This window comes from Balaenoptera physalus (assembly GCF_965194825.1).
Source record: "Balaenoptera physalus genome assembly, chromosome: 5".
Taxonomy (NCBI): domain Eukaryota; kingdom Metazoa; phylum Chordata; class Mammalia; order Artiodactyla; family Balaenopteridae; genus Balaenoptera; species Balaenoptera physalus.
In genome coordinates, this window is record NC_138884.1 from 100,706,503 (window position 1) to 100,715,860 (window position 9,358).

At 36.5% G+C, this 9,358-nt stretch overlaps 1 long non-coding RNA gene across 7 annotated transcripts in view; it reads right to left on the bottom strand.

Annotated features, from left to right (window-relative positions):
• Nucleotides 1–673: 673 nt before the first annotated feature.
• LOC309660941 overlaps nt 674–9,358 on the bottom strand; it is a 244,056-nt gene continuing 235,371 nt past the window's right edge. For 5 of the 7 annotated variants that reach the window (XR_014263729.1, XR_014263730.1, XR_014263731.1 and 2 more), the window contains one exon: nt 2,176–8,865. This is a non-coding gene — a long non-coding RNA (uncharacterized lncRNA). The other 2 variants (XR_014263727.1, XR_014263728.1) reach the window with 1 other exon arrangement.

Sequence of the window (9,358 nt, forward strand, 5' to 3'; positions counted from 1 at the left end):
ATTTTTTTCCTGTAATTGATATCTAGTCTCATAGCGTTGTGGTCAGAGAAGATACTTGATAAGATTTCAATTGTCTTAAATTTACCAAGGCTTGATTTGTGACCCAAGATACGATCTATCCTGGAGAATGTTCCATGAACACTTGAGAAGAAAGTGTATTCTGTTGTTTTTGGATGGAATATCCTATAAATATCAATTAAGTCCATCTTGTTTAATGTATCATTTAAAGCTTGTGTTTCCTTATTTATTTTTATTTTGGATGATCTGTCCATTGGTGAAAGTGGGCTGTTAAAGTCCCCTACTATTATTGTGTTACTGTAGATTTCCCCTTTTATGGCTGTTAGCATTTGCCTTATGTATTGAGGTGCTCCTATGTTGGGTGCATAAATATTTACAATTGTTATATCTTCTTCTTGAATTGATCCCTTGATCATTATGTAGTGTCCTTCTTTGTCTCTTGTAATAGTCTTTATTTTAAAGACTATTTTGCCTTACATGAGAATTGCTACTCCAGCTTTCTTTTGATTTCCATTTGCATGGAATATCTTTTTCCATCCCCTCACTTTCAGTCTGTATGTGTTCCTAGGTGTGAACTGGGTCTCTTGTAGACAGCATATATATGGGTCTTGTTTTTGTATCCATTCAGCCAGTCTATGCCTTTTGCTTGGAGCCTTTATTCCATTTACATTTAAGGTAGTTATCGATATGTATGTTCCTATTACCATTTTCTTAATTGTTTTGGGTTTGTTATTGTAGGTCTTCTCCTTCTCTTGTGTTTCCTGCCTAGAGAAGTTCCTTTAGCATTTGTTGTAAAGCTGGTTTGGTGGTGCTGAATTCTCTTAGCTTTTGCTTTTCTGTAAAGGTTTTAATTTCTCCATCAAATCTGAATGAGATCCTTGCTGACTAGAGTAATCTTGGTTGTAGGTTTTTCCCTGTCATCACTTTAAATATGTCCTACCACTCGCTTCTGGCTTGCAGAGTTTCTGCTGAAAGATCAGCTGTTAACTTTATGGGGATTCCCTTGTATGTTATTGGTTGTTTTCCCCTTCTTGCTTTTAATATTTTTTCTTTGTATTTAATTTTTGATAGTTTGATTACTTTGTGTCTTGGCATGTTTCTCCATGGATTTATTCCGTATGGGACTCTCTGCACTTCCTGGACTTGATTGACAATTTCCTTTCTCATATTAAGGAAGTTTTCAACTATAATCTCTTCAAATATTTTCTCAGTCCCTTTCTTTTTCTCTTCTTCCTCTGAGACCCCTATAATTCGGATGTTGGTGCATTTAATGTTGTCCCACAGATCTCTGAAACTGTCCTCAATTCTTTTCATTCTTTTTTCTTTATTCTGCTCTGCAGTAGTTATTTCCACTATTTTATCTTCCAGGTCACTTATCCCTTCTTCTGCCTCAGTTATTCTGCTATTGACTCCTTCTAGAGAATTTTAAATTTCTTTTATTGTGTTGTTCATCATTGTTTGTTTCCTCTTTAGTTCTTCTAGGTCCTGTTAAACATTTCTTTTATTTTCTCAATTTTATTTCCAAGATTTTGGATCATCTTTACTATCATTACTCTGAATTCTTTTTCAGGTAGACTGCCTGTTTCTTCATCATTTGTTTGGTCTGGTGGGTTTTTACCTTGCTCCTTCATCTGCTGTGTGTTTCTCTGTCTTCCCATTTTGCTTAACTTACTGTATTTGGGGTCTCCTTTTTGCAGGCTGCAGGTTCATACTTCCTGTTGTTTTTGGTGTCTGCCCCCAGTGGCTTAGGTTGGTTCAGTGGGTTCCTGGTGGAGGGGACTGGTGCCTGTGTTCTGGTGGATGAGGCTGGATCTTGTCTTTCTGGTGGGCAGGACCACCTCCAGTGGTGTGTTTTGAGGTGTCTGTGACCTTATTATGATTTTAGGCAGCCTCTCTGCTAATGCGTCGGGTTGTGTTCCTGTCTTGCTAGTAGTTTGGCATAGGATGTCCAGCACTGTAGCTTGCTGATCATTGAATGGAGCTGGGTCTTCACATTGAGATGGAGATCTCTGGGACAGCTTTTGCTGTTTGATATTATGTGGAGCCGGGAGATCTCTGGTGGACCAGTGTCCTAAATTGGGCTCTCCCACCTCAGAAGCACAGGCCTGACACCAGACCAAAACACCAATACCCTGTCAGTCACACAGCTCAGAAGAAAAGGGAGAAAGAAAGAAAGAAAAGAAAATGAAGTTATTAAAATAAAAAATAAAAAAAATTATTAAAAATTAAAAAATTTAAAAATAACAATAAAAAGAAAGTAAGAAAGAAGAGAGCAAGTAAACCAAGAAACAAATCCACCAATTATAACAAGCACTAAAAATTATACATAAAGAAAAAAAAAAAAACGGACAGAGTGAATCCTAGGACAAATGGTAAAAGCAAAGCTATACAGACAAAATCACACAAAGAAGCATACACATACACACTCACAAAAAGAGAAAATAGAAAAAATTTATATATCTATATATAAAAAAAAAGGAAGAGAGCAACCAAATCAGTAAACAAATCTACAAATGATAATAAACTCTAAATACTAAACTACGATAAATATAAACCCAGAAACAAATTAGACGTAGAAAGCAAACCCCAAGTCTACAGTTGCTCCCAAAGTCCACCACCTCAATTTTGGGGTGAGTTGTTGTCTATTCAGGTATTCCAGAGATACAGGTACATCAAGTTGATTGTGGAGATTTAATCTGCTGCTCCTGAGGCTGCTGGGAGAAATTTCCCTTTGTCTTCTTTGTTCGCACAGCTCCTGGGGTTCAGCTTTGGATTTGGCCCCACCTCTGCCTGTAGGTCGCCTGAGGGTGTCTGTTCTTTGCTCAGACAGGACGGGGTTAAAGTTGCAGCTGATTAGGGGGCTCTGGCTCACTCAGGCCGGGGGGAAGGGAGGGGTATGGAAAGTGGGGCGAGCTTATAGCAGCAGAGGCCGGCATGATGTTGCAACAGCCTGAGGTGTGCCGTGTGTTCTCCTGGGGAAGTTGTCCCTGGATCACGGGACCCTGGCAGTGGGGCGCTGCACAGGCTCCCGGGAGGGGTGGTGTGGACAGTGACCTGTGCTTGCACACAAGCTTCTTGGTGGCTGCAACAGCAGTCTTAGCATTTCATGACTGTCTCTGGGGTCCATGCTGATAGCCGTGCTCGCACCCGTCTCTGGAGCTCATTTAGGCGGTGCTCTGAATCCCCTCTCCTCGCACACCCCAAAACAATGGTCTCTTGCCTCTTAAGCAGTTCCAGATTTTTTCCTGGACTCCCTCCTGGCTAGCTGTGGTGCACTAGCCCCCTTCAGGCTGTGTTTATGCAGTCAACCCCAGTCCTCTCCCTGGGATCTGACCTCCAAAGCCTGAGCCTCATCTCCTAAACCCCACCCACCCCAGCGGGTGAGCAGAGAAGCCTCTCAGGCTGGTGAATGCTGGTCAGCACAGATCATCTGTGTGGGAATCTCTCCACCTTGCCCTCTGCAGCCCTATTGCTGTGCTCTCCTCCGTGGCTCCGAAGCTTCCCCCTCGCCACCCCCCATCTCTGCCAGTGAAGAGGCTTCCTAGTGTGTGGAAACTTTTCCTCTTTCACAGTTCCCTCCCAGAGGTGCAAGTCCTGTTCTTATTCTTTTGTCTCTGTTTTTTTTTTTTTTTTTCTTATGCCCTACCCAGGTATGTGGGGAGTTTCTTGCCTTTTGGGAAGTCTGAGTTCTTCTACCAGCATTCAGTATGTGTTCTGTAGGAGTTGTTCTACATGTAGATGTATTTCTGATGTATTTGTGGGGAGGAAGGTGATCTCCATGTCTTACTCCTCCACCATCTTGAAGGTCTCCCTTTAATACATTTTAAATTCTTACCCATCTTCTTGTGTTCAGTCTTCCTAGGCAAAAAAATAATATCTAACAATAATATCTAAAATATTATTTTGTTTTCATTTCACCTTTTATGTGATTACTTAATGTGTAATTGACTTCCTTTTATACTGGAAATATAAACTCTCTTTTTTTATACAAAATGATTTAAACAAAAATGTAAATCAATATAAAGAAAAATATTAAGAACCAGTACAGTTGGTACAGGACAATGCCAAATTTGAAAGCTGGCTTGATGATGACTGGACCTTGAGAAACATGGGACAATCTTTATAAATCTCCTTATCCTTACCCCAAAATATTTAAAGATAATGTGATGGGGAGATATGCATATTTTTAGTCTTCATTTTGGCATTTATTCTTTTAATTAGATGACCTTCTTTCCTCCTTCCTCATTCACACAGGGTTTCTTATGCACTTTCATGACAACCTGTAACTATCCCTATTAGGGAACATGACCCGCTGTATTTAACCACCTGCTTACTAGTCTATCCCTTCAGAATGTAAATTCCTTTCAAAAAAAGCAATAGATCTGGAATCATTATTTTTCCCAGTGAAATGTATGTGATATATCTGATTTTCAATAACATTGATTGAATAAATAAAATCACCCACAAAGAGAACCATGATTTGCGTACCCAATCTAAACACTTAGATCCTTTTTCCTCTTGAGTTATAGTCTACTTTGGACTTATTTCTCACTTGGATGCCTTCATGCCACAAGACCTATATTACAATACTCTGCTTTCAGGTTATACATTAGTATAATACATTTATTATACCTCCAAAATTTTTAGGCTTGCTATGTCAGTTTTGTTTGTTCTTAGTGTGTAAGTTTTTGGAGGCCAAAGTGGAGATTATGTCAAACATTCCCTGCCATCAAGTAAAATGTTATAATAAATTAAGCATATCATGATTGCATTCTATGTGGCGTGCATTTAACTCATTAAGAGAATGGCCACTAATGATTGAATGAAACATTGTGCCCTTTAATATCACTGGTCTAAGAAGCTATGCTTATGAGTTTGTTTTAAATCTCTGGGACTTAATCCTGTAACTGAGGGAATTCACTTATAGGTAAATAATTGGAAATATCATCTAATGCAAGAATATTTTTAGGTATCCAGAATCTTTGGGGCACCTCTGCTTACTTCCCAAGTTTCAATTGTGATTAAGTACTATTTAGTTTATGCTTGATTTATAGGAGTCTGCTTTTTCTCTGAGGGAAAACCAGAGTTTTTAATACCACTGTCATATTTGTCATTTCTCCTGCCATGTTCTTGAACTTAGGGTCTTAATATTTGACTTATTGAGACTTCTCCTAAAGCTGACCATATTTTGTTATACGTTTCTTTATCACTTCTTTTAGAAGAGTGCTCTACTTCCCCAGGTATCAGCGGCTCTCACCATCTTATTCATGAAGGCGTGGGAAGAAAACTATGTTTAACCTCACTTTTTACTCAGTTCTGTGGACCCAAAACGTATTGAAGGTGACAAAATCATCCCAAGACTAGCAGCTCATCTGCCACAGTTGTCCTCCTCAAAATGACATATTATCCCATCTTTCTTGTTCCAGATGTGGTAATTCATCTTTAAATAAATGTTTTGTGTGATTTTAAAGCCTTTTCTCCCTCTTCTCAGACCCCAGATTGTTTTATTTCTCCTCATATGTTCAAAGATAAGGATGAGAATATATTTCTCATTGGAAACAAATCAAGTGAGAGGATAGTGGAACATCTTTAAAGAACTGGGAGAGAAAACTATCAACCTGGAAATTTATATCCAGTGAAAATACCTTTGCAAAACAAAGGCAAGACTTCTGGTTTCTGATCCAACATGTAAAGAGCTTGGAAGTCATCACTCTAATTTTTACAACAAGAAAAAACTGAACAAACTGAAAATCAATGACTTTTCTTAGACCCATCATAGAATTGAGGTCATAGAGAAAACTGCCACCCTCAAAGCAGGAGAGACAGGAGAAGATAGAAAATTACAACCAAGATCACCTAACCCTTAGCAGAAGCCACTGGAGCCACACAGTGGTAGGAATGTCTGAAAAGTAATTTTAACAAACTGCTGATTCCCTAGTGTGGGAATGAGAAAGTCCTAGGGGTTGTGGTCTTAGACCCCTCTACTCCTCACACATAAACATATATTTTCATGGTATTTACCTCCAGGAACTCCATCAGTTTCTTGAACTGAAGAACCAAGAAACATCCCCTTGGGTTTTAGGCAGGGAAAGGATAAGCATAACCATTTGAAATATAACCAGAACAACTATTTGAATTAATAATGGCTGAAAACTTTCCAGAATAATGGCAGACACCAAACAATAGATCCAGGTAGTTCAGATAACACCAAGCAAGAAAAATATAAAAAGAAAGCAAACAAACAAAAAGCCCTACGTGTAGGCAAATAATATTAAAATAACAGGAAACCAAAGACAAAGAGAAAATTTTGTAAAAAATCAAAAGCCCAAGAGAAAAAATATACCTTACTTATAGAGAAACAGGCTTAAGAATTACAGTGGGCCTCCCATCAGAAACGATACAAAAAGAAGAGAGTAGAGTAAAATATAATATTTAAGGTGTCAAAGGGAAAACAAAACCACCGATCTAGAATTCTATATCCAGAGAAATTATCCTCCAAAAGTCAGGAATAAATAGACTTTCTCAGACAAACAAGAAATGATGGGATTCATTGTCAGTGGACCCGCCCTGCAAGAAATATTAAAAGAAGTTCTTCAGATAGAAGGGGAATACATAGGTAGAAAATGGGAACTACATAAAAAACAGTGGTGGCAAAGGAATAAACTTAGGTAAAATAAAATCATATACTTTAAAATTCTTAATAGATAAATGTTTATTCAACGAAATAAAAGTACCAATATATTGAGTGCTAATAACATATGGATAGGTGAAAGAAACTAGAGCAATTTATATGGGGCAGAAGAGAGAAATTGGGGAAAGTCTGTTACAAGGTACTTGACGTTATCCATGAAGTTGGTATAGTATTATTTGAAGGTGGACTTAGAATAGTTGTAAATATACATTGCAAATTCTAGGTTAGACACTAAAAAACTTTTAAAAGAATTGAACTTGATATGCTAAGAGAAAAGTAGAATAATATAAAATGCTCAATTAAAACCAGAGAAGGCACAAAAATAAAAGAGGAGAAAATAAAATGATAGGAAAAAGGCAAATGCAACAAACATAAAACAATTATAAACATGGTAGATACTAATCAAAATATATCAATAATCAATTTTAATGTGAATGGTCTAAATACAACTAAAAGACAGACTCAAACTGATTTTTTAAAAAAGGCCCATCTATATGTAGTCTACAAGAACTTGCTTTAAATATAAAGACATAAATAGGTTAAAAGAAAAAGGATGGAGAAACAGATACCACACTAACTAATGAAGAAAAAAGAAGGCACAGATGTACTAATATCATGAATGAAGTAAGTGTCATCACCACAGATCCCATGGATCCTCTCAGTTAAGATGACAATAAGGAAATATTCTGAGCAACTCTAGGCCCACAGATTTGATAATTTAGATGAAATGGGCCAATTCTTTGAAAGACACACACTACCAAAGCTCTCACAAAAGCAGAAATAGATCATAGAATTGGCCTATAATTATTAAAGAAATTAAACAAATAATTAATAACCTTCTAAAACAAAGAGCACCTGACCAAGATGGTTTCACTGGTGAATTCTACCAAACATTTAAGAAAGAAACAATTACAATTCTTTACAATCTCTTTCAGAAAATAGAAACAGAAGAAAGATTTCCTAACGCTACGATGCTGACGTTACACTAATACCAAAACCAGATAAAGACATTACAAAAAAGAATACTACATGTCAATGTCTTTTATGAACATAGATCAAAAATCCTCAACAAAATATTAGCAAATTGAATTCAATAATGTACAAAAAGAATTATACAAAATGACAAAGTGGGATTTATTCAAGTTATGCTAGGCCAGTTCCACATTCGAAAATCAATTTATGTAATCTACTATATCAATAGGCTAAAGAAGAAAAATTATATCAATTGAGGCAGAAAATGCATTGGACAAAATCCAACATGTATTCATGATAAAAACTCTCAGAAAAGTAATAATAGACGATAACTTTCATAAATAACATCTACGAACTACCTTCAGCTAACATTTACTTAATAGTGAGTTACCAGGATAATTTCCCCTTAAGATCAGGAATAAAGCAAGAATGTCTTCTTCTCCCCACTTTTTCTTCCACATTATAGTAGGAGTCCTACCTAGGACAAGGAAAGGTAATAAAGGTATACAAATAGAACAGAAAGAAAACTGTTTTTCCTTTTCTTTTCTTTTCTTTTTTTAAAGGTGACAGGTTGTCTATGTAGAAAAACCCAATACATTGAAAAAATTCAGGAACTAATAATTGATTACAGCAAGGTCATAGGATACAAGGTCAATACACAATATTAGCATTTGAATGTAAAATACCATACCATTTACATTAACATCAGAAATAAAATATTTAGGTACACATTTAACAAAATACACACAGGATCTATATGTGAGAACTGTAAAACTCTGATGAAAGAATTTTTAAAAATCTAAATAAATGGAGATATAGTCCATGTTCATGGGTTGAAAGATTCAATATTTTTGAGATGTCAATTCTTCTCAACTTGATCTACTGATTCAACACAATCCATACAAAATACCAGTAAGCTGTTTTGTGGATATTGACAAAATGCTTCCAAGGTTTATATGAAAATGTAAAAGAACAAGAGTAACCAACACAGTATTGAGGACAAAGAACAAAGTGGAGGACTGACATTACCCAGCCTCAAACTTACTATAAAGCTACAGTGATAAAGACAGCATGGTTTTAACAAAAGAATAGGGAACAGAATAGAGAGCCTAGAATTAGTCCCACATAATTATAATTAAATGAACTTTGATAAAGGAGCGATGGTAATATAATTAAGAAAGAACCTTTTTATAGGCAGAACACTCTATGACATACATCACAGCAAGATTCTTTTTGACCCAGCTCCCAGAGAAATGGAAATAAGAACACAAATAAACAAATGGGACCTAATGAAACTTAAAAGCTTTTGCACAGCAAAGGAAACCATAAACAAGACCAAAAGACAACCCTCAGAATGGGAGAAAATATTTGCAAATGAAGCAACTGACAAAGGATTAATCTCCAAGATTTACAAGCAGCTCATGCAGCTCAATAACAAAAAAACGAACAACCCAATCCAAAAATGGGCAGAAGACCTAAATAGACATTTCTCCAAAGAAGGTATACAGATTGCCAACAAACACATGAAAGAATGCTCAACATCATTAATCATTAGAGAAATGCAAATCAAAACTACAATGAGATATCATCTCACACCGATCAGAATGGCCATCATCAAAAAATCTAGAAACAATAAATGCTGGAGAGGGTGTCGAGGAAAGGGAACACTCTTGCACT